The following is a 27,079-nucleotide window of genomic DNA, read 5'->3' as shown; positions in this document are numbered from 1 at the left end:
CAGTCATGAAAAGATCTCTTTCTGGAAGACCAAGTGTGAGATCAATCCTGTGGTAAAAGTAAATGGTAGAAATGAGGGGCTGTGATAAACAGAAGGTATGAATCTAAAAAAAGTTAAAACCAGAGAGCAACAGCATATGATTCTCCTGTATCCTTTCATTTCATACTTATAATTTAAGGTATTGACCCCATTTTCCTCTGGAGAGAAATGGATCAATAGAACTGGCTCACAAAAAGAAAATGGAGTTAGGCTCTAAAACTGGTAACTAAATCTTCTAAAAGTAACAACCTGGATTCTGTGTTCTGTCTGAGAATGCATTCCACAAACAACTGTCAAGTTTGATACAACAGGAAGAGATACAAAACTTAGGGCCTGATATTTTTATGTAACTTGAAACAAACTCAGGGGATTTTAAGACCTATTATTAATGCAGTGAAACTATTGTATGCAGCATTTACACTTGCTAGATCAGCAAATAGTATCTAACTTCAAACTGGTCACTGAGCCAGAGAATTATTTCAGAGTGGTTGTGACTCCCTTAACCAAAATGTCTGAGCCACAGCCAGGCCAAGAACTCCTCCAGGACACCCTCAGAGAAAAAGATGAGACAGCAAGCATCCACCCGAGCTTGGAGCACCCACTCTATGATCAACACATGAAGAGAGAGTGGCTTTTCCAGGATTCATTTGTCAAGGAACAAATAAAAAGCACATTGAAGTACCACAGATCTCTAGATAAGTCTAAATGGAGTTCTCCACTACACTGCACATGGACTGCATGCCAGGTCTCTGCTCTCCTCTTGAGCTGGGACACCTCTCAAGGTATGAGATTCCTTTCTTCTGAGATTAAGAGATCCTTCCTTACCAAAGGAAGTGAGGCATTTTATTCCAAGAGATCCTTGTTAAGTGACTAATAGCACGCTGAATTAATACCAGTGGAACACATGTATTTAAAATTCCATTAGATATAAATTGTTACCCAAATCTGAGACTAAGACTGGAAGTAGGTGCACCCTAACTACAATGGGAGTTTAGAAAGTCAGGGGGCATATTCTGAACCCTGTGATTTGTTGAGAGGATCTCCCTTACCTTTCTTGTCTCCAGTGTCCATGCAAATAATTCTAGCTCAATTCTAACTTGCTTTTCCTTTGTATGTTTAATCCATGTAGGAAAATGAGCTTTGCCATCAAACCTTGCTAAGATGCACTTCTACAACACCATATTAAAACCACTTTACTATTACCTTTAACAGTGATTCTTAAGTGATCTAAATCGCTCAGTTGTGACAATGGTAAATGACATGAATATTGCCCTAAGAACTGGTAAACAAATACTCAAAATGAGAGAGGGGAAGAATGGCCAGATACAGCAGTGAGATATTTTTTCCACTGCTAGTCAAAGGTCAGTAATTACACAGAAAATCTGTGAGCAATGTCACACAGCAGGTGAGGAAGGAAATGCAATATGATTAAGAGCTCTATTTAGGCACACTGTCTGAAAAGCCTGTCGGTTTGTCATTTCAGATAAAGTTGTTGAGGATATCACACTACAGAAAGGTCCTTTTAGAAAAATATTCTTCTGATTTGCATCTAAAGATTAGTGTTCCATATGCCTGTACTGAGAACAAGATAATTAGAATTTCAGTCACGTTAATGAGTCTTGTAAACTCATCATCTTATGCATCAATTTTACTGCTGCTCTTCCACACAGATTAGCAGGAGGGAGAGCACTGAACAACAGACTTTGGATGCAAAGTGCCAGTGCATGGCACTGGGGCAGCCACCAGTCTGTGACATCATGGGCCAGCCAGAGGAGTAAGGGGAACTTGAAGCTATTCCCCAACAATAGTTCCATTTCATCTCAGAAGGGCATAAAAAACTCCATACTAAGCTGCTTGAACAGCCCTTATATATAAATATATACATTCAGAGTAAGAGGAGCATGTACCTTACCCTAAAGGTATGAAGGCTGATTTGTGTATCAGAAATGCTGATGTTCTCCTAGAAGTACCTTATCTGGAACTGAAGGCATCAGATTAACAAAAATTTATATCAGACTTTTTTACTGAAAGGAAAATGAATTTCCATACTCATTCAGGACTTGAAAAAAAAATTCACTTTTGAAAAGAAAAAAAATCCCACAGTAGCTTTCTGAAATTTCTGTGGGTTGTTTTTTTCTTACTAGCATAACACTGAATAGATTCTTCCATTTGAGTGCTTTACTAAAGGAAAAAAATGGACTGACTTTTGCCTAAATAGTTTGTCCATATTTTCAAGTGGTTTTACTAGCAGGCTGATCTAAGGCTCACTGAAGCTCACCAGATTCTTTCCTGTTCAGTACAAGGCAGTTTGAATCCAGCCTTTCTCAATTTTGTTGGGTACTTTTGTCCTGTAACATTCTTAACCAGAGCACAAAGCACTGTTTAATTGTAATTTAGATTATTTTCTTAGTAACACTCAGCCTTTTGTATTGAATATATTCTGGTATTTGGTGCAACTAATGTACTCTATGATATTTAAAGGATAGCTTTTGAAAGTTTTTTGGAAGATTTCCTCATTCAGTTTCGCTTAGGATTTTTCTCTTTTCTCTTTCTGCAGGACAAAGTAGATCATATTCCTCATCGGAATTCATTTATTTCCATTCCCTACCATGTCAGCAGTAGCTTTTAAAAATTATTTTTACATGACTGCATCTTCTCTCTTTAAACATATGATTTCCACTGTCAAATGGGAAAGGTGACTGAAATAACACAGGCTTACTCTCATGGTTATTATGCTGTTTTTCATGGTTGAAAGTATTGTAATGTTCAAGGGAGCAATTAAAATTGTTCCGCTGTGTAGTAATAAAGAATATGATTCTCAATGCAAGTATCAGCCAAGGAGGTTTTACAAACTAAGAGAATACTGAATGTTTTGGTTTTAATATGCTATGCAGATATTTACTCTAAAAATAATAAACTTTATTATAGTTTGAAATTCTAGCAAAGAAAGTTAAAATAATTTAAGCTTAGGAGGCAAAACGTTTTAGCAATATGATTAAAATCTATATATATAAATGATGTTGTTTTACAACTGATAAGCATTTTCTTTCAGGAATATTTAAATTTTATCTCCCATACCATAAAAAATATTTGGTTTCAGTGGCTTCACCAACCTCTTCAACACTGCATTTTTCTATTTAGAGAAACAAATTTAATCCTACTTCTCCTATTATATATTAATGTTCGAAAATATCGAACCCATGAGAGTTTTATTTCTAGAATTCAATTTCAGTACTTGAACAGCACAGATTCAAAGGCTTATAGAAATAACATGTGAAAGCATTTTGATGAAACATAACTGCTTTAGGTTCTCCCTTCAGTCCCTTCATGACACACTTAACAGTGTTTCTTACACTTTCAGAGACATCTGGTCTCCTAAGGAAAATATAGACAAAAACGGTAAAAATAAAGAATTTTGACAGGTATCAAAGAAAAGTGCAGCAACACTGACACACGACAAATGGTACCTCTTTACCATGTACAAATTCTTTTGCAAGAACCATGGTTAGAGGTTAATGTAACTTCTAAGACCATCCTTTCCTCCTCACCTTTTAATTACTCCCAAGCTCTCAATTTTATGCAACTGCTAAGCAAACTGCTCTCCAGCTTGGCATTATGTGCACACCTGAGACCAGGTATTCCAGAAAACTACTCTGGGCAGAGCCAGCAGGGCTGCAAAAGGAGCAGCCTTTCAGAATTCTTTATTCTGAACACACAACTCGTATACATTAAACCCCAAACTTTTTCTAAGTGCAATGTCAATGGGATGAAAGATGTCAGTGGACAGAGATAACAGGGAAGTTAAGGATACACCAAGAGCTGCAGTGGCATTAAATGCTGTAGTGTGGTTGAATTGCATCATATTTCTCCAGTATGACTCTTTCAGTCTCCTGTTTTACATTTATGTTGCAACAGATTATAGTTAACAAGTTATAGTTTCTTGTCCATAAAACTAGAAACATACTAAGAAAACTGCTAGTCAGAGTCAACATAAAATCTACACAGGCTACCCTGGAACCACAGAGTCAAATAACTCACATGTTACATTTTGTTCTGAAGAGATGAAGCAGCACTTTACGGAGTTATTTACTTTAATTAAATCCTCCACCATTCTAATTTTGTCAGTTTTATAAAAGTAATTCTGTTCTTCGATATAACTGTGTCTCAGAAGGAGCAGAGTGGGCACAGAGCACACTGACACTGTGATCCTGGATCCTTTCTCTTGTGGTAGATATTCCTTCAGCAAGGCACTCAGCATATGCCTTCATATAAATAAACAAGTCCTCTAACATATGCTGTACATCTATACAGTTAATCTATGCATGCTCCTCAAGGCATCCCAGCCTAGGGCTGGCAGAGGGATCCAAATCTCAGGCACTTCCACAGAACTGTACATGAACTGCTCTCTCCCACTTTGGTGATGGAGAAAAGAAGGGCACAGCCCAAGGAATGCTTTGCTCTCTTGTCTATAAATTTGTGGAGCAAGAACCCCTTGCAGTGAGTGAGCATTGAAATATGCAAAGGGATGGAAAAGTATTACACAGTAAAGATAAAACTTGAGGCAATTTTCTTTCTAGTATTTTAGTATTATCATACTTTGATATAATGTTACATAAATGAGACTTTTGGAGAAGTATCTTTCCATGTACATAAGAGGCAGAATCCTGAAGACATTAATTCCTATTAAAAATCTTAAAAAAAAAAAGTGAGGTTATCAACAGAAGGGTCTAAAGACAGCCATAGCCTGACCAACAGTACATATAAATTACCGAGTGAGCGCACTGCATTGTAGCTTTGGCAGAGAGCTCAGAATTCCTGAACCCTGGCCCAGGGGATCAAAAGGCGAAGGTCTGAACATCTGGCTGATGGTGGGAGAGAAGACAGTTTAAGTTTCCATTCTCTTCAAGCTGGCTAATATGTCAAGCTGCATTTTCAGCACAGTAATTGATCTCTTGATTAAAACAAAGTGTTCCAGATTTAAAGGGGAAAAAAAGCACAAACCTCCATATATAAAAGAGGAGACTGTTAAAAAAGTTTGGAACTCTCAAGGCATTAAATTCTTCTATATTTAACCACACTCAATTTGAAAATTCAAATGAACTTTTCTGAGGTTGTGTGTAATTTTTTTATTTAAGCATTTGAGGTAAAATTCATAGGTATTCTTTGCCTCAAAATCATTCAAGAACTGTATTATTTTTGCATACTAAAGTAGCTTTCAGTTTTCATAAATGGCACAGAGCTCAAATTGAATGTACAGTAGGGCAATTTCACACCATCTTTTTATCAATTTTTCAGTGGGTCAATTTAACAGTAGGGGAGAAAATAACACCTATAATGAAAAAATCTAATGGTAATGAAATAACCATAGTCTTTCATGTTTTCTTTTATAACATGTTGTGTGCGGCTACAGAAAGTGTTACTCTGTCATTTGAGAAATAACTGCAAAACAGAGGTGTCAAAATAGTCACTGCCTAAAACAAAATAATATCTAATTTCCCTTCATGCAAAATAGACAAGAGCTGTATGGAATATAATATCCTGTGCTGAGGATGAAGGATAAAATGGGATGGGAAAAGAAAGTATCTAAAAATCTTTAAAAATATAATAAGAATTAAAAGTAGAAGAGAGTTGGCATACAATAAAATCCAAGTGGTAGACTAATTACTAAGAGCACAGCTGGACAGCAAGAACAACAAAGAACTGCGTCTCTGACATTCGTCATAAAGCAATGCTGTCAACATTTTTTATCCAAGGATCCCATGCTTTCTGAGAGATGCCTTACCATTACGAGAGGGCAACCAAAGCAGTGCAAGGCCCTTTGACTTCTCTAGGCTCACGTAACCAACCAGCTTAAGAAAAAAAAAATCTGTCCCATAACTCTTCTTGCCTACTCTTGTGGTCTCAGGATGTGTGCCATTCTACCCACCTTTCAACTCATTTCAGTTTGTTTAAGCTCCCCTGTCAGGGCAGCCAGTGTGAAGTCTTTGGGGTAAGGAACTCCTGAAAGTGAGCTTCAGAGCCTCAAACACACTTCAGCAGTTAAAGACAGCGTAAGTAATATGGAAAACTGAAAACAACAAAATCCTAGATAATGGGCTAAATTAGGTACTGCTGCTGGAATTTTGAGCCTTCTTGGACTCTTTCCTTACTGGCTGTTTCAGAGTTGATGGAACTCTTCCAAAGTCTACATTAATTTGCCACAATTAACAAATCTAGAGAAACACTTCAATGAGAAGAAAATTATGTTCTTTTAAAAAACTGCAGTGTTCAAATGACATAGCAAATGCCATTTGAGTTGGCTCTGCACTTCTCAGGCTTACTCAGGCTGCCAGCAAGGAAAGTTTCAAAGTGGGGATCAAAGGGATGATTTCATCTGATATGCGACAAAATGTAGAGGAGGGTACACCTACTGAAAGAAATATTTTGGCTTTATGTGCACTGTTCTGGACTTGGGGTGTCTCTGTTTTTCTTGGGTTTTTATTTCTTTTTTTTTAGAAAGTGAAGTTCTCATTCAGTTCTCATCTCTTTCAGAGATGTTTTCTTACACAGGTTTTTTTAAGGGATAACTGTGATAAGAGAGCTTTCTAATTACTAGATATTACTAAGATCTCTTGGTTTGATTTATTCAGGTCTTTTATTCTAACCTTCAAGTGACTTCTGCAGTCTCTTTTGCACAGCTTCAATCCAAGAAATGGAAAGCCTCACAAATAAGAATAAACCGTCACAAGATGAAACTGAAAATTTGGAACTCAAGTTTCTCGGCCTGTGAATGGCATGAAAACTCAACCTTCCTTATCCTCAGAGACTCATTTATATAGGTAAAAATTACAGGAAAAATCTTTCAAGATGAAATATGAAAAATTATAACAGAAAAGAATTGCTTAACACATGCATAAGAGTATGACCTGAGCAGTAATGCTGTGATTTTATTACGTTTACCTATTTTTTATTACATTTACCACCTGAATAAGGGCTTGTCTTTGAGGAGAAGAAGATATTCTCTCAGAAGACATTGCTATAATTACAACTCCTTTGAAATGAATGTTATACAAGTCCTTAGAAAGCGAAACAATTTCTTCAGCTAATATACATCAGAGCCTGTAAGCCTCCTGGTAGATGCTGCATCAAAACATGAATTGCATGCCTCATCTCCATGAATTTCTCTTAAAATCTGGTATCTCTCTGGGAATGATCCTCTCTTTACTTTGTTCTTTCTACATGCATAAATACTACTAGGGAGAGAGAAAGGTGGGTGGATATCCTTGGATTATATGAGCATTTTTATCTATAGCTTTGGTAAAAGTTCTGTAATAAATAACTTTAGTTATATGAAAAAGTTTGCATCACTGTATCCTGCCTGTGCAAACACATCTTGGTAACTGATCTTTTACTATAAACTGTTACACTTCTGTTATTTTTCGCTGACTGTGGGCAGGATGAAGGCTCTGGAGAGCACTTAGAGCCCTTTCCAGAACCTAAAGGGGCTACAAGGAGCTGGAGATGTACTTTTCCCAAGGGCGGGGCGTGGTAAGACAAGGGGTGATGGCTTTAAACTGGAAGAAAGCAGATTTAGATTACATATTAGGAGGAAATTCTTTTCTGTGAATGTGGTGAGGAACTGGAATAGGCTGCCTGGAGAAACTGTGGACACTTCATCTTCAGAAGTGTTCCAGGGCAGGCTGGATGGGGCTTTCCACCTGTCTAGTGGGAGGCATCTCCGCTCATGGCAGGGGAAAACAATCTTTAAGGTCCCTTCCAAGCCAAACCACTCTAGGTTCTACAAATATAATTCCACCTTTATTGTTGGCTTTGCTTTTTCTTTATTTAATACTGTCCAGCTGCCAAGAAGATGCACACCCTCACATAATCCTTGTCTGTCTTTGGGGAGTCCAAAACCTCTTCTGGCCTTTCCCACTGAGTACCTACCTGCTCCTTCAACAGGCAGCTACACAACCCTTGAGTCTTGGGAAATGTGGCAAGAATTTGATTTTTCATTATATAACGATCTAAAAATGTATCTTAATGGTTGCCTTAAATCAGCTGACACTTCACAAAATAAATTGTGGGGGCTATACTGTGGGGAGTCCTGAAGAAAACAGCAGTAATTCCTGATAAATGCAGAGACAAATTGCAATACTTCAGATTTTAAAGTACTTTTTGCACTTTTCAGTCCCCTCTCCCATCCTCCAACTTTTCATTATATTGTAGGTATTTTTTCAGTTCTTAAAAAATGACCACATTAAGTATGTGCACTTCTATTTTACACGTGTAAAAATCTTTGCTATATTGATATATACGACATTAGCAGTGCTTTATGGCACCCAGCCTATTGCAAACACTGAGAGGAGAATAGGTGCTTTCTGAGAAGACACTTTGGTCCAACACAGCCAAACCATTCTGACACTTAGTCAGGATCTGTCACTTCTAATGCACATGGACAAAGTCTCTCACATCCTTCTTTTCGCCTGGCATGTGCTTGTAAAGAAACTACTCCCATTAATGAAATGCAGATAAAATGGAGAAGTGAAGCATATAATAAGTATTAAATACAAAGCTACTTCAAGCAAAATATTCCCAAATCTAAACCAAATCCTACAACAGTTCAAAGCTCTTTACAGCAACTACACACACTCTGCACTCTCTTGTGCACCCTTCATGTGATCACCCAGAGTATGTCAACAAGAAAGTTCCTATCTGAACCAGATACCTCCTCCTCTACAGATTTGGAAAAGTCAAGCCTTGGTTACACCTTCAGAGGGAGCATTCCTCAACCCCTCCAGCCCCAGTTTCTGCTGTGTCCTTATCCATGCTTGGCTGCTGAAGAAATCCCTGGACAAGTACAATCACAGGGGGAGAACATGTGCAACAGTGAGTTGTGCAGCACTAGCCAATGCAGATAAATCACAAACTCCAGGTGGACAAAGTACTTGAGGCAAGACAGCCTCAAATGAAGGTACCTAATGTTCTGGCTTGTAAACCTGATCATTCTGAGTATAAGCCCATTACTAGCTCCTACTATGATGATTTATATTCCATATTTGCCTACCACAGGATCCTAGCACTTTCTTTCAGAGGGCACAGTAGGAGACTAAAGAAAATGCCAATGAAGCAGGACCCAACATGATTAATTAATTCTAATTTCATTCCCTGCTGGAGAGTAGTAATTTGATTGATTTTGGGTTAAAGTCAAAATCAGAAGTATCTCTGACCTCTAAAATGTTACATGGGCAATTTTTGCTAAATTAGGACTCAAATCTCCATGAGTTGGACACACATTTTGTATGACAGATACGTCTCACAACTGATGCATTACTTAAAACACATGCAGCAAAAAATATGGTTAAGAATTTCAGTAAAGCTTAAAAAACAACCACAAAACACCAGAAAGACACTGTAAAATACTCATAAGGGCTTGGATCAAATAATAGAAACAAGAAATTAGGGTTGAGCCTTGGAACTATCAGAGAATCCCTTAAAGCCACATGAATTTCAGGGGACTGAAAAATGGTTTCAGGCTATACTTTGAATTTGGGGGCATCTATCAGGATGAAACACGTACTGAACAGTATTTAATACTAATAACATGTGAAGCTGTTGATGTTTTTAATTTAGTCACATAAACAAAACCAACCATGAGTAAATCTGATGTTTTAATTCATGAAATGGCAACTGGAAGTCCCACTTTGCTTATGCACCTGACCTTGCTACGCTCACGCTGCGTCTTTGCAAAACTGCTGAATGCTAATTTTTTAGCACGTTGTCCTTCAAGAGCTGCTTTAAGCCCCTCTGCTCCAGGAACAGATGAAGGGAGCTGCTGACAAGCTGCAGTGCTGGAGCCCACACAGTGTGGTTAACAAACAGCCTTCTGTGAAACCACAAAGCCCAGCTAAGTCTCTGATTAAGTCAAGCGAAATCAGTATTGTTACGCCAGGATTACATTTATATCCAACTTAAGTTTTAGGCATCTCTATCTATTGAAACACAGATGTCTTGAAAAAAATTTGTACTCTCACTATGAAAATATTAGACAAAGCTAAGCCTGGTCTTGGAGAAAATTTGTAGAAGGGGAACAAAGCAGCAATTAACCCCTAGGACTTGCACTTCCATTTTCTCCTCTTCCACTGCTGACTTTGAAAATATTTCTGTTATTAAAGGAATGACAAAGTTTCTAGTCCATTAACCACCAGCTTGTACTTGTGGACCCCAAGAAGCAGACAGGAGAAGGTGCATTAAAATTAGGTTTTGTTCAGGAAAGAAGAAATAGAAAAGGTGACACATAACTGTACAGAAAGGAAGCTGATACCAGATCAATTAATTATCTGAAGCTTTTAAAAGTATTTAAATATTTGTAGCTTTACAGAACTCGGGCTTTGGAGACTTCATGTTAACAAAGACTTCCTTCTGCAGTATTTCTTCCTTTTTTACCCCAACAAGATAAAACATATTATTTCAAATGTCTGAAAAATAACTGAGAACAATTTCTTAATACCTGTTATAATAAAGCTGATAAAGAAAGCACTGAATTTTACAATTTAAATGCTATTCTTACACTTTAGTGATTCAGTATGGAACATGATGTATCTATCAATACTAAATATTACTATCAGATATGGTAGAATATTTAATTTGCAAAAATGTTGTTCATTTTTCATGGCTTTATTTTATATATTTAATTGAACTTTCTACATTGTGAAATACATTCTTAAGGGACAACATCTTACAAATAATCAGATTAATGCTCTAGTGATTTAATATGCTCACTAAGAGCAGTAGTTTTCATAACAATCAAGTTGCTCTTTGAATCCTCTTTGGGAAGTTAAAAAGACATTATTTCCATTCCTAAGATCTCTGCTATTACTCTCTCCAGACAAGGACCTGCTCATAATATTAGCTATCAGGAGATTAACATAATGTGCTAAAAGGCTAATAAAATATTTTACATGTTTTGTATTTATTATTTGAGAATTTCTACTTTCTGTCTTTATCAACAGAGTGCTGTGACAAGGATTTGGAGAGAGGTTCTATGAATTGTATTAAATTTTCAACAAAAGATTAAATGATATCTGTATTCACTTATAATCTGACACCAAGAATCTCCTTCTTAAGCTCCCTGTGTGGAAATAGAAATCTTCTGTGAGGTAATAAAGTTCCTGATGTCTGACAGAGAACTGTTCTTCTGCCCCCAAGCCTATTCACACAAAAGCACAGCCCTGAAATGCCCAAGCTTCACTTCCTGCTCCAATCAAGGAGTGATTATTTATACAAATCCAAGTGGTTCCCCGAGGACACAACCAGAGTGCACCTCCCCTCCCTGGAATATGCCACAGCACAGGATTTCTCCAGACATCTTCACAGGAAAAGGAAAGTGCAGATTCAAGTCTACTCAGGCCACAAAGGAAACTGCATGAGGCCCTCCTGCATCTGGATGCATTTCTCCCTCTTAAAGGATGAAAATAATACCAGTTCTTTTTACTCTGTTATACACATACTGCTTCATTTTTTGCTTTTCTTACAAGTTCATGAGGGCAATTTTGAAAATGTTTAAACATTTAAAAGATAAAATTAAAGGAAATAAAAAGAAAATTAAAGAATCTGAAAACTTGCATTTCAAGCTTCTCCCTCTCTGCCTTCCCAAACTCTTCTCCAACTAACATTTTTTGTTTGAGTGCGAAATTACAGATTCCCAATGAGATTTCCCACTGTGTGAACTTCTGCATCAAACATTTCTGAGTGGTTGCATTCCCTGCATGTCAGAGTATAAACACTACAAACTTCATCCTAAAGTTCAAGTTTAGGACTATTTTTTGTGCAAATGACCGAATATGGTTTTGTCTCTGATTTACAAGGAAGCTGCATTCCATGTGTTTACATTTACACAAATCTACAGAAGTCCCAGACTACAGCTTTCTGGATGCTAATTCCAAAGGTCAATGTTTAGAGAGTCCAGCTAGAGCACAAGCTGGGAGTCTTACATGAACCAGGAGATTAAATTCAAAAACCCCTATTACCTGTAGCTGGAGATACATTTTAATTATTAAATTGGCTTTTCCATTATTTCCTTTTCAGATTAACTACTTAAGGAAGCCTGCTTTTTCCAAGAAGAACAGACTACTGCTCTATCAGATGCAAAGACATCCTTGGCCACTCTCACTGCCTTAGACATCAGGAGTCTCACAGCAGCTCTTGCATGATTAACAGAGCCATAAGCATTGCTGGTTTTCAGATCACCCTTAATTAACCCTGACTCCCTTTGCCACATCTTTTACCTTTGTGATCCACAGACATCTTCAGAAGTATCTTTAAAAGGTGACAGCTGCTAGTGTCCTTATCCTCAAAAGAATCTAAGCAGCTTCATGGGGATATATACATTGTTTGGTCTTATGATGCCAATGGTGTCATTACCCCAGGACTGAAATTCCCACAGCAAAATATGATTTTAGGAGGAACCACTCTCAACATCTGTAGGATCTGTCTGTCACAGGGATACAAAGCTGGTCAAGATGCAGAGAACCACCTTTCCTCTCCCCAGTCTTCATGGTAGTTGCTCAAATAGGAATAAGTTCACAGATCTCTTCCACCTTGTCTTTATGAAAGCACAAGAGAGCAGGAAAGATTTTTTTTCACCTTGCCCATAGCTGAATAGAGACAAAACCATCAGCTAGACCCAAGCAGCTCAAACCCAGCGCCCACAGCAAGAATGCTGGCATTTTTCTCAACATAAGAAAGCACAACCTGTCAGATTAATATTCAGACAATACCTATCCAGTGAAGCTAGGGACCAAGGGACACTTACCTAACAACTTCTCTTACATCAATAAACATCAGCAGTTGTACATCCACGGACCAGACAGATTTTTTTCCATGAAAAGATTAATGCTACTAATTTAGTCACACGTTTCTTCAACTTGTTAAATTCTATAAGGCACTTACACAGATGCATATAAATATGCCATTTATACATCAACGAAGGACCAAAGCAATTACAGAGCATTTTTAAGTGTTATAGTACATACTGTATTATGCAAGTGAGCAACAATATATCAATCTCACTGTTGTCCTAGTTGAATATAAATGTAGTATCTGTTTAATCCAGCCATTCATATCTCAGACAAATACTGTAATTACTTACTGTTGCTCTGCAATATCTTATAGCAGGTTGGCATCCCTTACAACAAATGGCAACTATGGGCATTTGTTAACACCAGCCTTGAAATGTTTTAGCATGGTTTGAGGAACAGTTCTTAACTTAAACTGCAGGACATGTATGAGAAGATCACCTGCCAGATTATTCCAGAGGGAAAAGAGCCTAGAGTGCTGCAGATCATTAGATATGAAATACTCATCACCACTGTGGCTGTGAAGAAATAAGGGAACTGCCAAAGAAGATGCTACTATAGAACTCAGTATCCCACACAGGAAAAAGTAAACAAAAAAAGAACCACCCAGCGTTCAAAGAATCCTAATTAAGTGAAAAAATCAAGCGCTTGGAAGATCATGAATGTCAGTTTTACTGTCTTCCATGCACTTGTATTTTTTACCCATTATGTAGTTGTCTTCTGTACTGCATAAAGATAAACTACCCGTCTCATCGCTGTATTTACACAAACATACAAAAGAATTATCTCAAATACTTCTTTGTTCACATTTTCAGTGTATGGTTATCTGAATTTATTCTGCATTTACCACTAATTGACATGAACCTCTCATATTCACTGACTTAATGATAATCTAAGGACTTTTACAGATAAGGGCCACAAAGAAACAAACATAAAAAATACATGTACAACCTCAGAACCATTTCTCACTCTCTATTTTCTTTTTTCTCTTGAGTGTATTGGGATTGAAGTAGAGTAAGGATTTACTAAAGACACTCACTGTTCTGCTAAGATGAATCATTTCACCCCACTCTCAAACCTAATTAGCAATATGTTAGCGGGTGGAGAGAACAGATAACAGGCATCTAATCTGCCAAATGCTGCGTCCACAGAGGCCCATTTATCTGACCTGCCTGGTGTTTGGTGAAAATCTGGACAGATTGCTGGGCCCTTAGAGGAGACGGCCTTTGTATCAGACGTGACCTTGCAGTTTCTGAAGCACCAGCTTTTAAATTTCAAGTAGCGAGTATTTGGGTATAAAACACTGAGCTCTGAGGTAACATGAAAAACTGATTCACAGCAATGCATACAGTATCTATAAAAAAAAAATAAATCACCATTTAGGAGCCATTACCACCATTTACTTCATCAAAGTGACTAATCCAAAAATACTGGGTTTATAGTTTGGGATTTGCTTTATTTAATGTTCTAGGTAATGACCTTAGGATAAAAATAAAGATGCACTAATACATTTTCTTGAGGATACAAAGTCAGTAGGTAGAGTCTTCCTAGAGAAGCATGATTTGAATGTCCTGTGGGAAGAAATGCATGATCTTGAAGACACCAGAAAGAGAACTGGGTAGAAAGTAACAGTCCAAAGGGCACATGGGACTAGTAGCAAGAATTCCTGGTATATACTGGGAACTCATTAGTTGGAAACAGCAGTCTATTTTAGGCAGTCAGAGGATGACTATGAGCCATTTAATTGAATCTGACCATGAAAAGGGCAAGGCAAGGTATTTTAGTAAAGAACAGGGAGTATTCATACCATTGTATAGCCTGTGCTGATACCTCATCTGAAGTATTTTGTATCATTTCAGTTACCCATGTTCAAAAAAAGACTTCCAATTTTAATTAGGTGCTGAACAGGACTGTTACAGAGATAAAACATAAGCCTATCGTATAGGAGGACGCTGAAGGGGCTTGTTTTTTCATGCTGAAAAATGCAGCCCAGGAAGAAAGATGATTGCTTGCAGCAAAAGCACTGGGGACAAAAGATTTGTTAAAGCTATGAGAGAATGTTTGTGTTAGAACAAATGGATAAAAACTAGTTATTAATAAATTAAGGATGGAAACTCAGAGGAGGCTTGTAGTCATCATTATGTGAATGTGGCCCTACAACAACATTCAGGAAAGAGAGACTGGGGTAGAAAAACTGGGTGGAAAGGTGAAACCTAAACAGTCTATGAAAAAGACTGTATGATGTTGCACACCATGACCACTAAAGTTACTTAAAATCCAATGTTTCTATGGGCTTAGCTGAAAGAACCTCATGTCTCTAAAGAGCTGATTGCAGATACAAGTAGCACAGCCCATACAGAGACTGAATTTATTTTAAACATTTTTCATTCTGAACTATATTTATACTTCAAAACAGCCAACTGTAAACCTTAATGAGGCACAATTGCCCAGTCATATTTTCAGTACCCACAGCAGAATTATGGTTATGCAGCTCAAGATCACATTCAATGTCACAAGCTATCTGTGTCTAAGGAGAACAAGTTGGAAGTGCTCTGCATCCAGCAGGCATGTTTGGCTTTTAAATCTGATATCTTGTTTGAAGCAGCCAGCCCATCTCAGGAAAAATTAAGACCATAAAAAAGAAGACATCTTAACCTGCACAACAGAGGATGCTAATAGCTAGGACAATGACCTCTGGATATTTATTCTGTATTTAATTAGTTGCCTACTGAATAAAGCCACTAAATAAACCAAAGGTGAGAGAAAAAGAAAGTCTCTCAGCATGATATATGATAAACAATGATTCCATATTAAATCATTATCATCCATTTACTCTTGCTTAAGCAGTTACAGCAAGGGCACTTACCATCTCCCACAATCCAAGCTAAGCAATCCATACATAATTAAAGTTTGATGAATGCCAATTTCCAGTACTGTTTGGTTTTGTCTCACTAACATAGTTTTTTGTGGTTTTCTATGTTCTTGCTATATAAAAGTTGCTCCAGATAAAATATAACATCTCAAGACGGAAATAGTTTCACACAACTGTTGAATGGAGGAAGTTGTTGAATTAGCAGCTATAATATGAGAGGGAGGAAGAAGCCTCATAACTTCCTGTAATAGTAAGATTTCTAAAGGAACATTTCTATAATACTGACTGAACCTTCTAACTATTTAAAGATGTGAAGAGTTACAATCACAATGGTTAAAAGGCATCAGTTAATCAATGTTCAAATTCAGATGCCATTAGGGAACCATCTCCTCATGTGGAAGAAGATTCATGGCATCCTAAGCAATTTCTCAAGACACATTTCTGTACAAAAAGAGTTGTTCAAACTGTTGTGCTGTCTGCAGAACACTTACGTGAACACAACAGGAGAAGATAAGCACTCAATAATTTAGTGTAACAACAATATAATTCCTTCTAAAACAGCATGTTGGAAACACTCTGATTTTAACTCTATGGAAAGAGCTTGTTATCTCATTATTAAGGCCTGCCAGAATAAAGTAAATAATGACACAAAAGGTAGAGTTCTTAATATTAATTCAAATGTGAATTTTCAGCAAAAATAATCTCTACTCAAAGAGTAATTCTTCTTTGTTAGAAGAAGATACAGCATTTTTTCACACAGCACAAACCACTTTGATTCCTGTTATAAATGTGAAGCTGTTCAGGCAAAGTCAGTACCTCCAGAATGTAAAGTCAAATCACAGAGCTTCAGAACATGCTTAGAAGGCAGGAACATTTGGAGCTTTACCCAGAACAGGACTGCATATACACAGCCTGTGACTCTCTTACTGAGAGACTAATGTTTCCATTCATTAGAACCCAGAAAATCATTGCCAAATACAAAATTATTAAGCAAGTATTAAAAACATAACAAAATAATATGGAAGTTCTTCATAGATTAAACCTTCAAGGAAACCTATCTGAGCTAAAGGCATGTGTCTCTTAAAAAAGAAGGCAAACCATATCCAGCTACCTTGTGTGTACAACTCAGTGCCAAACATAATTATTTTCATATACTTAAAAATCAGTGATTCTCAAGCATTACTTTTACTCATACAAAATGGGATCAAATGGTTACATTAGAAAAAATATTATTAACTTTGCTAGATTTGCCTAACTAAGTAAACTACAGAACTGTGTTAAATACCTTCCTGCCTATAAAGAACTGAATTGTGAACTCAAAGTAGTAGGGGGTTCACTCTAAACTCCAAATTACTTTGCAATTGGCAAGGGTCAAGTGATATCCTAGAATCACTACACTTTTGCCAAACTGTCTTGGCAACTTAGTAACACAAACATGAAATACATTCACTTGACACAGTGATTGATGAAAATACTAATAGTATTCAGCTTACTTACAAGAAAAATTACTCTGTCTCTTCAGGCAAACAGGAGTTTCTTTTATGAATGGGATTAATCTCAAATTTGTTTTACAGATTACAATCCACATTAAAGGATCCCTTTACATTTAAAACTACCCAAATCCCAAATATTATGTGAACAATGAATAAAAAGAAAACTTGCCTCTTCCTGATATGTCTTATATTCTCTAAAATTGTTGGGACAACAATCTAATGTCCTGTCAGATGTAGGTGTTTTCCATAACTGCCCTCTGCTTCAATCCAATACTGTCAGCATCTCATCACTAATCCTCAATCCACCCAGCTCACACCTTCCAGCTCTTGTGCAGTTTTCCTCCAAATAATTTTGGGCAGGAGTGCCCAAATGTGTGCACAGATTGGCAAAAATATTGAATGGGCCCAAATTCACTTGATTTTTTCGAGTTTGTCCTGTGGAACTTCCCTAGGCAGAAGGGTGGGGGGAGAAGTGGTGAGAAAAGCTCATAAACAGCTCTGCTGAACTGCTGCTTTTCCTAAAACTTGAAAAACAGACTAGTCAATACACAGGGAGGCAGAAAAGGAGTGAATATCTCATTTAGTGAGAAAAATACAATATACAGCTTACAATTATCCAAGCCAACTCAAAAAAGCAGAAGAATTTCTAAGAATGATAAGCTGTATTTATTTTGCCATTTGTGGTCAAAACTACTTAATCCTGCTAACTTAATTTACATTTATTTCTTATCTGTGCTTATTTTTTTTCCTTCTCCTGCCTGAGACTTTTTTCCCATTTTAATTTTAAGGCACAGCAGGGTTCCTGCCCTGTTCCTAATAGCTCTCACTGACAAAAGAATACACATCCATAATAAAATAGTGAAAAAATTATAAGCAGAAAGCAACCAAAACAAACCAGCACCCAAATATGCACATATCCATCAGCTGGGGAATTCTCATTGACTTCATCTGTGGCTAGCTTTTACTTTGGCAATTTTCTGTTCCTTTGAAAAGCACCAAGCTCATTTAAAACCCGTAATTCCACTTCATGCTAATAACAAGATGTTTCCATAGAGATGCCAGGGAACTCTGCAGTGGTCCAAAGAATGATGTTTGATTCACTTGAGGAACTGGTCCAAGGAAAGCCAAGTTTAAGACAGTGGTGCTCCAAACAAATTGATGCAAAAGGACAGTCTCTCATTATACCACAGGCAAACAAGGTCCCTAGAAAAGCTTCTAGGTCAGCTGTGCTTCAGAAGAGAGGATTTCTCTGTACAGGAAGATTCTCTGCCTCCTCTAGAAAATTATAAACCCTGGTGTTGTGTATATGCAGCGCAATATAAAAACCCCAAACAAAGCAGAAAAGACAGGATGTAGCACAGGTGGGGACCAGCCAGAGCAGGGAGCAGCTCTGTGGAAAGAAAAGGGGCTGGGGGTGCTGGTAGACAAGCTCAGTCTGAGTGAGCAGCGCGCTGCTGCAGCTGAGACCAACAGCATGCTGGGCTGCACTGCCAGGGCATCACCAGCAGAAACAGAGAAGTTGTTATCCCACTCCACTCAGCACTTGTCAGGCCACACCTGAAATTCTGTGTTTTGGTCCCTGCTATAAAATAGCAATGTGGACAGGCTGGAAAGGGTTCAGTGAAAAGCCACAACTGAGCAAAGGACTGGGCAGGCTGCCATATGATGAAAGACTGAGAGAACTGTACTTTTTGAGGAAAGAAGGCTTTGGGGAGACATTATTACCATGTCCCAGTGTTGAAAGAGTGGCTACAAAGAAGATGGAGACTTCCTTTTTACAAGGAGTCACTTTGAAAAGACAAGGGGAGATTCCAATTACACACAAGAGGAAAATTTTTCACAGTGAGAACAATCAGCCACTGCAATAATCTCTCCAGGGAATAAGGGGTAAATTCCCCAACACTGGCGAATTTTAAGATTCAGGTGGACAAAGTGCTGGGACAACTTGTTCAGACTGCGCTTTTGCCGAGAAAGGTTGGACTGGGTGATCCTTGAGGCTCCTTTCCACTCAGTGTTCTGCAATTCTATGACTACTGCTAGAGTAGATCAAACAGTTTAGTTTCTATATTCTGCCACTAGACTACTATATATCCATATTACTCAAAGAGCTGGGAAGTTTACAATACAGTGCTACAGACTGACACACACACACAGAAAAAGATGTTTCTAAGTGAAATGTATCTACCCTTCTAACAAATTCTGTGGTGCATCATCTATATCAGCCATTTCTCAGGCAGCCAGTACAAAAGCACAAATTTTGATCAACTTGAAACACCTCTACTTGAAATTCCATGTCAGCAACAAGCTGATAACACAAGGAAAAGTAGGAAGGAAGGGAGTAATTCATATTAATAAACAATGGAATGGAGGTGATACAATGTGTGGCTATTGTTCTTTCTAGTTGCTTTGTGAACAACTACATAAATTAAATGCTCCTTTTTTCATTATCAAATCTCTGAGGTTATGATGTGCTGTATTTTATTAGTTTAGCAGTCTCACTCAAATAGTAGCTATCTAACACGATCCTTCCAATTAGTACCTTATGTACATTCTTGAACCAAATTCTTCCTCTGGGATTTAAAGAAAACCCAGGGTCTCAGGAGTCTCTCTTGTAATTCAGCTACACACTACACTTTTACAGCTATGCAAATTAGCTGCAAGGAAAGCTGTGATGTACAGCAAAGCAAGAGATCTGAAAATTAAAATCCTGTAGGAGAGAAAATATTTAAAATTTCCCTTACATTTTTCCTTTTGTTTGGCTAATCCCTAAAGGCATTAGGGCAGCATGTTCCATCTTGAAAGTCCCTGTAGAATCATGTACTACTGAGCATAACTACAAATGTGATGCTTTGAGCAGCCAGATAATGGTTTTTAATTGGCTCATCATTGCAGCTTCAGCCCAAAAGCACAAAAATGAATTTAGAACCAATATTAACAGGTGATAATTAAATTATGGGGTCTGCATGCTTAATATATTGGAATAAGGCAGATGAGGCAACAAAGACCATTAAGTTTAATAATGGAAATCAGTATCTACCTTAAGTACTATTTTATAGCACATTAGCAATGGTTGATTAGTGTTAAATCATAAAGTAGATTTTGTTTTCTTACTGAAGCTTTTTTCATTTCTTTTTCTCTTTACCTGTGTATTAGCATACATGCTAAACTAAGGATGCCAATTTAAACCATCGCAAATGAGCAAAACACATAAATAAACCAAATTAATTATTGATTTGTGATGACTTGAGTACTATGTTTCCTAAATAAGATATTTTCTTGAATAAACTATTTAATACTCCTTAAAATTAAAGCATACATATACTGTATGAGTACCACGGGAAACTGTTTTGAATCAAACAGTCCTAGAAAAAATATTCATCATTAAGTCAGCAAGGTCCATAACCCAGATTTCCCAGTCTCCCCTGGTGAAGTAGAATCACCTGGGTGCATTGTTCTTACCACTGTAAGAAACAATCCTATGTACAGATTAACCCTGCACTTCATGAAAGCAACAAAAATGAACTTTGATAATGTCTCAGCATCAATTCAAAAAAGGAAAATGCTGGCTTTTTTTTTTTTTTAAGATTTTATTTTATTTTTTGCATTATTTTATTTTCTTTTCTACACCTTTACACTTCAGGAAACAGGCAGACTTTGATTTTTCCCACCTTCTTTACACAGACTCTACCATATGCCTTTCTCTCCACCTCTTTCTTCTCTTTTCTCCATTCAATTTATCTTATCTAATGAAGCACTCCCTCTTCAATCTTGCAAAACTCTGTGTCTCCAAGTTAAAATTTTCATTCTACTTGCCTTTCTGCTGCTTGCCATTTCTGCAGCCTATTCTGTCAACTTGTTCTTTCCCTTCACACCAGAGTGCCAGAGTTCCTTTTTCTACTCATATGTCTGCCTCTTAGGCTTGAGCTCAGCAATCAGCTGCCCCTCTTTCTACTCACACTCGGTAAGAGCTATCAAGTGCTTTAGGAAGAAACTCAGTTTTTCTGCGAGACTTTTCCCCATTTGTGAAGTCTCTCAATTCCACTTCTCTCTTCCTGCTTGAGCTTAGTTTTGATCAGTACTTGTACCTTTCATGCTCTTGAGGATTTTCCATGTTCAGCCTCCATCTGAAATACCCTTCTTCAAAACCTAGTCATTCATTCTCTGTTGCTTTCTTTTCCTGCCTTTTTACTTTTTCTGACATCTTTCATCTGGATGGACATAGATTAATTCTGTTCCTCCCTATGAAAAAAACCCCACATCCTCACCAAACCCATAAAAATGGTCCATGAATCTTTAGAGTGAAAGAGGCCATAAAGTTAATACAAAGTTATCCATTCCTTCCAGTGAACCCGAGAACACACATAAATTAAGCCATGGAGCAGAAATATGGAGGTGTAACCACCTGTTTAGGCAGCTCTGCATGAAGTTATTCAGAAGTCTGGGCACCTGACTCTTTGAATGAAAGCACACAGTGAGCTTGAAGGATTGAAATTATCTGTGGACCATGAACCACAAGGTTATCGCTGGCCCTCAGGGGATATATTCCATAACTCTTTTCAAAAGTGCATGGTTTATTAATACATACTTTTAATATCCTAAGTACTGAAGTCAGGTTTCTTGTAAAATGCAGAAGCCCGAGGTAAGAAGGTGGAAATGGCACTTGAGAATATGAAAATCAAAGACTTGGAGAAATTGCCTACAAGTCAAACGTGATCCACAGAAATTTCCTATGACATCACTGCCACTCTGCTGTTGTTAATGTCAAATTCCAGTGGAGTGCCATGAAGCAATGAAGACTGTGAAAAGATTAGATAACTGAACCAAAGAAACATTTTTTTTCTTAAACCCCCAAACCAATAAACCTTCCAAAAACCCCCAAGACACAAAGTCAGTTTTTACATCCAAACAATATGAAATTGTTGTGGCACCTGGGATTTTCACTAAAGTGCTTGATGAAGTTGTGGTGAAGGCTAAGGACTGAACAGACCTTCAATTAAAATTAAATTTGTCAGCTGTATAAAAAATGTTAGATACACACAAGTGATTGTAACACACCCTCATGGCTCTGAATTGTTACACTCACCCAATGAATTTTACAGCTAAGATTTTACCATGCATGAGCCCAGTGATATTGCCTTATTTTAATGCATATCATCCCAAGAGAGTGCTCAAAATATTCACTTTTGTTCCACCATTTATCATACTTATAAGACATTTTTTGCAGACAATCTATTTTAGATCTGTTTTTGAGATTTATTTTTTATTGATAATATTTTATTATATCTGCATGTAATGCCACTTGATTTTACTATCATGAGTTCAACTTGATTTTATGATCATGAGTTCAACTTTATAGGCCTTAAAGGAAGAATAAAATGATAAGGAATATATTTCAATAATCTACGAAAATTATTAAAATTTATTCCCTATAAGTCATGGTACTACAGTTTTAACATCCAGTAATTCACAACCTACCATGATTTGAAAGGAATGTCTTGCAATACCAAAAACCAGAATTTTCAGCTTTACTGATTAAGCTTTTAGTGGCTCACAGAATATTGGCTCTTAGATCAGTAAGTAAGGCAAAATAAGACAAAAGCACTTTAGATTTTTTTTCTTCTAAATGCATATGGTGTAGGGGAAAATAAATTTCTATTTTGCAGGGTGATACTTCCATGTAACAGTGAGTCTAAATCAAAATGAATAGAGACAAGAAATGAAGATGAGGCAGGTAAACAGGCATTGCAAATGAAATTTATCTGATGGTTCCACAGTCTGTCACAAAAATTCCACTGTCAAACACACAATTTATGCACAAAGCACATCTCATGTACTGAACATCCTTCAAAAACATGGTAATACTCAACACTGAGATGGCATTTGCATCCCACATGCAGAGAAATAGAGCAGAGAAAATTAATTCCAAAAAAAGTATTTATATATCTTTCAAAATGAACCAGCAAAAGCTGAGAAACAATGTTCATTAAAGAACCCTCCATTACTGCTTAAGAAATTCCTTTGAACTTCCAGCAGTACAATGGAATGGTCTTTCAATGAAACCACTCTGCAGTCATTGTGCCATTCATACGCAGAGTACCTTACATACCACCGTGGTCTTTTGTGACCCAGTAAGAATTAACAGTATCATGGGGCCAGTAATACTTATGGGAAGTGACAGCAACACAGAACTCACTGAATTCTTCCACAGTTTTCATTGATTGTGACAGCACTGTCATCTATGCTCCTGAGTGAGAAACCTATCTAGCTGCCCCATGGCTTTTAAAATGCACTTTTATTCTGTGTAGAAGTCTTAAACACACAAAAAATGTTATATCAGCATTGCCAACTCCAAGTACTCAAATAAAAATGACAAAGTAATAACATGTATCCATTTATTTAAGTTCATTACTAAATTTTAGACACTTAAAAAACTTGGTTTTCACTGAAACCAAAGGAATTAGACATCTTATTTAGACATTTCTCTAGCAAGGGCTGAGTTTTATAACATGCATGCACATCTGCTAAAACACGGCACATGCACAAGAAAACACAAGAAGGATGAGAGTCCCAATAAAATGTTATGATTTGTCAACATTGGCTATACATACACACCTCTTCTCCAAAGAGAAACCATGTAATAAACCATGTAATAGTAGTATAACTTGGGGAAAAAAAGTTAAAAAAACAGGCCAGGAGTTGTAGCAAGCAGGATTAAATCAATAACAAATCAAGTGTCAAACAATGTGAAGTGTTGTCAGTTCTCAAGTCCAGCCAAATGTGGTTCCTCTTAAATGCTGCAGCAACAGTGTCTCAGGTTGTTCACAAATTCATCTAATTGAATGCATTCTTTGGGCTTGCTATTCAGAAAATATGTTTTTAATTCAGAGTCAGATGTGGCGAAATGCCACACTCAGAATTCCTGCTGCTTCTGTGTCTGGAGCTCAGAGAAATGGAAAGACCCAGCAGACCTCAGTTTGCACGGCAGTACCTGTGAGCAGAGACAACATTGGGCCACTCACGGGAACAAAATGTGGGATAAAACATTTCATTTTTCAGGGGACAGGAGTGCTCCCAAAGCCCTTTAGTTTTGACCTCTTTACTGCAGACTTAGCTTTATAAGATCTTCCATGCAACACTGCACGGAATCCAGAGAGATCCCAAACCTCCCCCAGAGCCCTCCAGCAGCAAATGCTGGAGCCAACAGAACCCTGGAGGGGAGAGTGAGCAGCTAAAGGAGATGAAAGCAGCACAGAGAAGAAGAGCTGAAGGATATATTTAGATAAACAGTTTGCAGATGAAGTGTCATAGAAGAGACTTGTGTCTCACTTGCTTTTTGTTTAATTCCTGAATCTTGCTGTATACTGCAAACCATTTCCTCTGTGTAGCTTGTTATTCCACTATTAATAATCTGAAACTCAAATTCCTCTTCTATTATTGCCTAATATTACCATTATAGATTTATATGACTGTCAGAAAATTTAACAGACAGAGCTGATTTCAATATAAGTTTTTATCAGAATGACAGTATATAATTCTAAAATAAAACAGAAGTTTTAATTTAAAATTATTAAACAAATGGAAAACGAAGTATTCATATTTATGAAAGTAAAGAAGACTGCAGTTATTGCATCAAACCTTTAAAGTCATTACACTTTTAAGTTTGGAAGTGGAGAATCCCTGGCAGCAAAATGTGTGAAGACAGAATGTTTATTTATTAGTGTTATTTTTAAAAGGATGTTCCAAGTCAAACTCGACAGCTTGTTTACAGTGGGGTCCTGCCCAAGGGTGGCTTAAAAGATATTAAACAGGCACACACCGAGAATATCATGTTACTGTACAAGATACAAGTTTGCCTATGGCTTGATTTTACCGTGACTGCTTTAATGATTTCTTATTTATTTTTCAGGAAGCTCTAATCTGTTTTACTTTATACTCCCCTTTAAAAGAAAAAGAAATGCAAGGCAAAACCTTTCAGGTATACAAATTTATCTAAAATATACACACTTATATTTCTAGCTGAATGAGCCAGTGAGGTGATGTACAGAATTCATGTCAAGTGTCTGATGATGTTTGCAGATGATGAATTTATTCATAGAACATTAGCTTTTTTTTTATTTCTAATAATTCAAATGAAAGCCTAGAATTTTTGTCGATTTCTCAATTTTCAAAATGGGTCTTAAAAGATTGGTGATTTCATTACAGAGTAGTGTTTGGTAGTCGTTCCTATCATACAGTTTTGGAAAGGGGACAGCTTTGAGAAGGGATGAATTCTGGCAGGCCGTGCTCTTGGTAACATCATTTAGGGAAGAGTTATCTCAGTAACATGGCAGCTGGTTCTGATGCTAGGAACCCCAAATTGGAAACTGAGAGTGGGCTAAAGAGAAACTACCATGACAAACCTTATTTAATAATTAATTTATAAAAACTTGTCTTCAGGGAATATTTAAGTCATCACGCAAATATGTTCCCTATTTTACAAACACAGAGTTTTATTAAGAGATTTAACACTAATTCTCAATAGGAAAAAGAATAAAATACTTCACAGAAGACAACCCCCTGACTCCAGGGCCTCCAGTCTAAAGTGGCCGCAACTTTAAGTAATGTCAGAGCTGCAAGTTCTTAGCCATGTTTAGCTGAGCAGCATTTGGCTGAGCAGAGCTTACTTGAGGTTGATTATTAAAACCTTAAGTGGAATGAAGTGAATACTTCATTCCAACACCAAGACACATCTGCTTGCTGAACCTTCAGACAGGACACAGGCAAAATACCTCCTAAAATATCAAGTTTAATATTAGTACTTTCTAATTTTTTGAGGTGTGGTTATGCGAAACCAAAATTCAATTAATGTAGATGATGTTACATGTGACATATGCCAGGTAAGTTTTGTGTCCATACGGTGCACACAGCTACAGCATTCAAAATGGGTGTCTACAGAAGAGAAAAAGTGGAAAGGAAATAATATATTTGAACTTCCAAACTACCACACCAGAATTTCCTCTTTTATTGCTGCACGTCTGGAAATAACAGATGCGATGTGCAACATAAATTCCCATAGAACTGAAAATAAAATACATATATGAAGCTACAGACGGTGCCAATTATATTAAAAGACCTACAACAATGAATGCTGTGCACATAAGGAGTAAGCAGAAACTTTTCAGACAAAATGTAGCCCTAAATTACTTTTTAATCAGCATCAATGACATAAATGGGAATATACAGGTAAAAACTGAGGCAAAATCCAGCCCCTTGTAGCCGTGTTTGGGTTTTTCATTTGAATCAGGATCTAATTTGCAATATTAAAATAGCATTATCAGTCATTTAGGTAACATAGCAATCAATTTACCACCTCTCCCACCCCAATAATAATGTTGATCAAAGAATTACACAATCCAAGCTTAAAAATGAGTTTTGCATTCTAGATCAATTTGTCGAGATAGTAATTTCTACTTGGACAATAATGAAGAGGTTTCCTGAATTACTGTTAATGTTGGCATTTAGATGGAGCAATCTTTTACAATGCTCTGGAAGTTTACACTGAAAACATGGCCTGACATGCCTCCATTTCAATGGTATGCTGGCACTAGTTCTCCTGTTTTCCCTGCTTTTTTTGTTCCTGCCTCCAGTTTGCTAGTACAGGGAATTGATCTAGCTCAAAAATAACCTAATATGTTTTTTTACCCTGTAACTTGGCTTAGGTCCCTGATCTGGTTCACTGCATGGCTGCACAAATACTTCTATACCAACACAACCTAGGAGCTACAAGGACTGTGTAAGTCTGAACTGCAGCCAAAACCAATTACATGTCAAACTAGGGTCTACATTTGAACAGACAATTT

At 37.1% G+C, this 27,079-nt stretch overlaps 1 protein-coding gene and 1 long non-coding RNA gene across 5 annotated transcripts in view; one reads left to right on the top strand and one right to left on the bottom strand.

Annotated features, from left to right (window-relative positions):
• UBE2E2 (ubiquitin conjugating enzyme E2 E2) overlaps nucleotides 1–27,079 on the bottom strand; it is a 201,160-nt gene that overhangs the window by 85,094 nt on the left and 88,987 nt on the right. The window lies entirely within an intron of this gene.
• Nucleotides 1,807–12,844, top strand: LOC135297152 (uncharacterized). 2 transcript variants are annotated; one of them, XR_010359213.1, is made up of 6 exons: nucleotides 1,807–1,958; nucleotides 2,597–6,089; nucleotides 6,717–6,857; nucleotides 8,761–8,992; nucleotides 11,031–11,177; nucleotides 12,106–12,844. It is a non-coding gene; the product is annotated as an uncharacterized LOC135297152 (long non-coding RNA). The 2 variants fall into 2 exon arrangements; XR_010359211.1 differs by lacking the exon at nucleotides 12,106–12,844 and having other exon boundaries at nucleotides 11,031–11,559.

Source organism: Passer domesticus, chromosome 1 (genome assembly GCF_036417665.1).
Source record: "Passer domesticus isolate bPasDom1 chromosome 1, bPasDom1.hap1, whole genome shotgun sequence".
Lineage (NCBI taxonomy): Eukaryota > Metazoa > Chordata > Aves > Passeriformes > Passeridae > Passer > Passer domesticus.
This window is presented reverse-complemented; position numbering and strand designations above follow the sequence as displayed.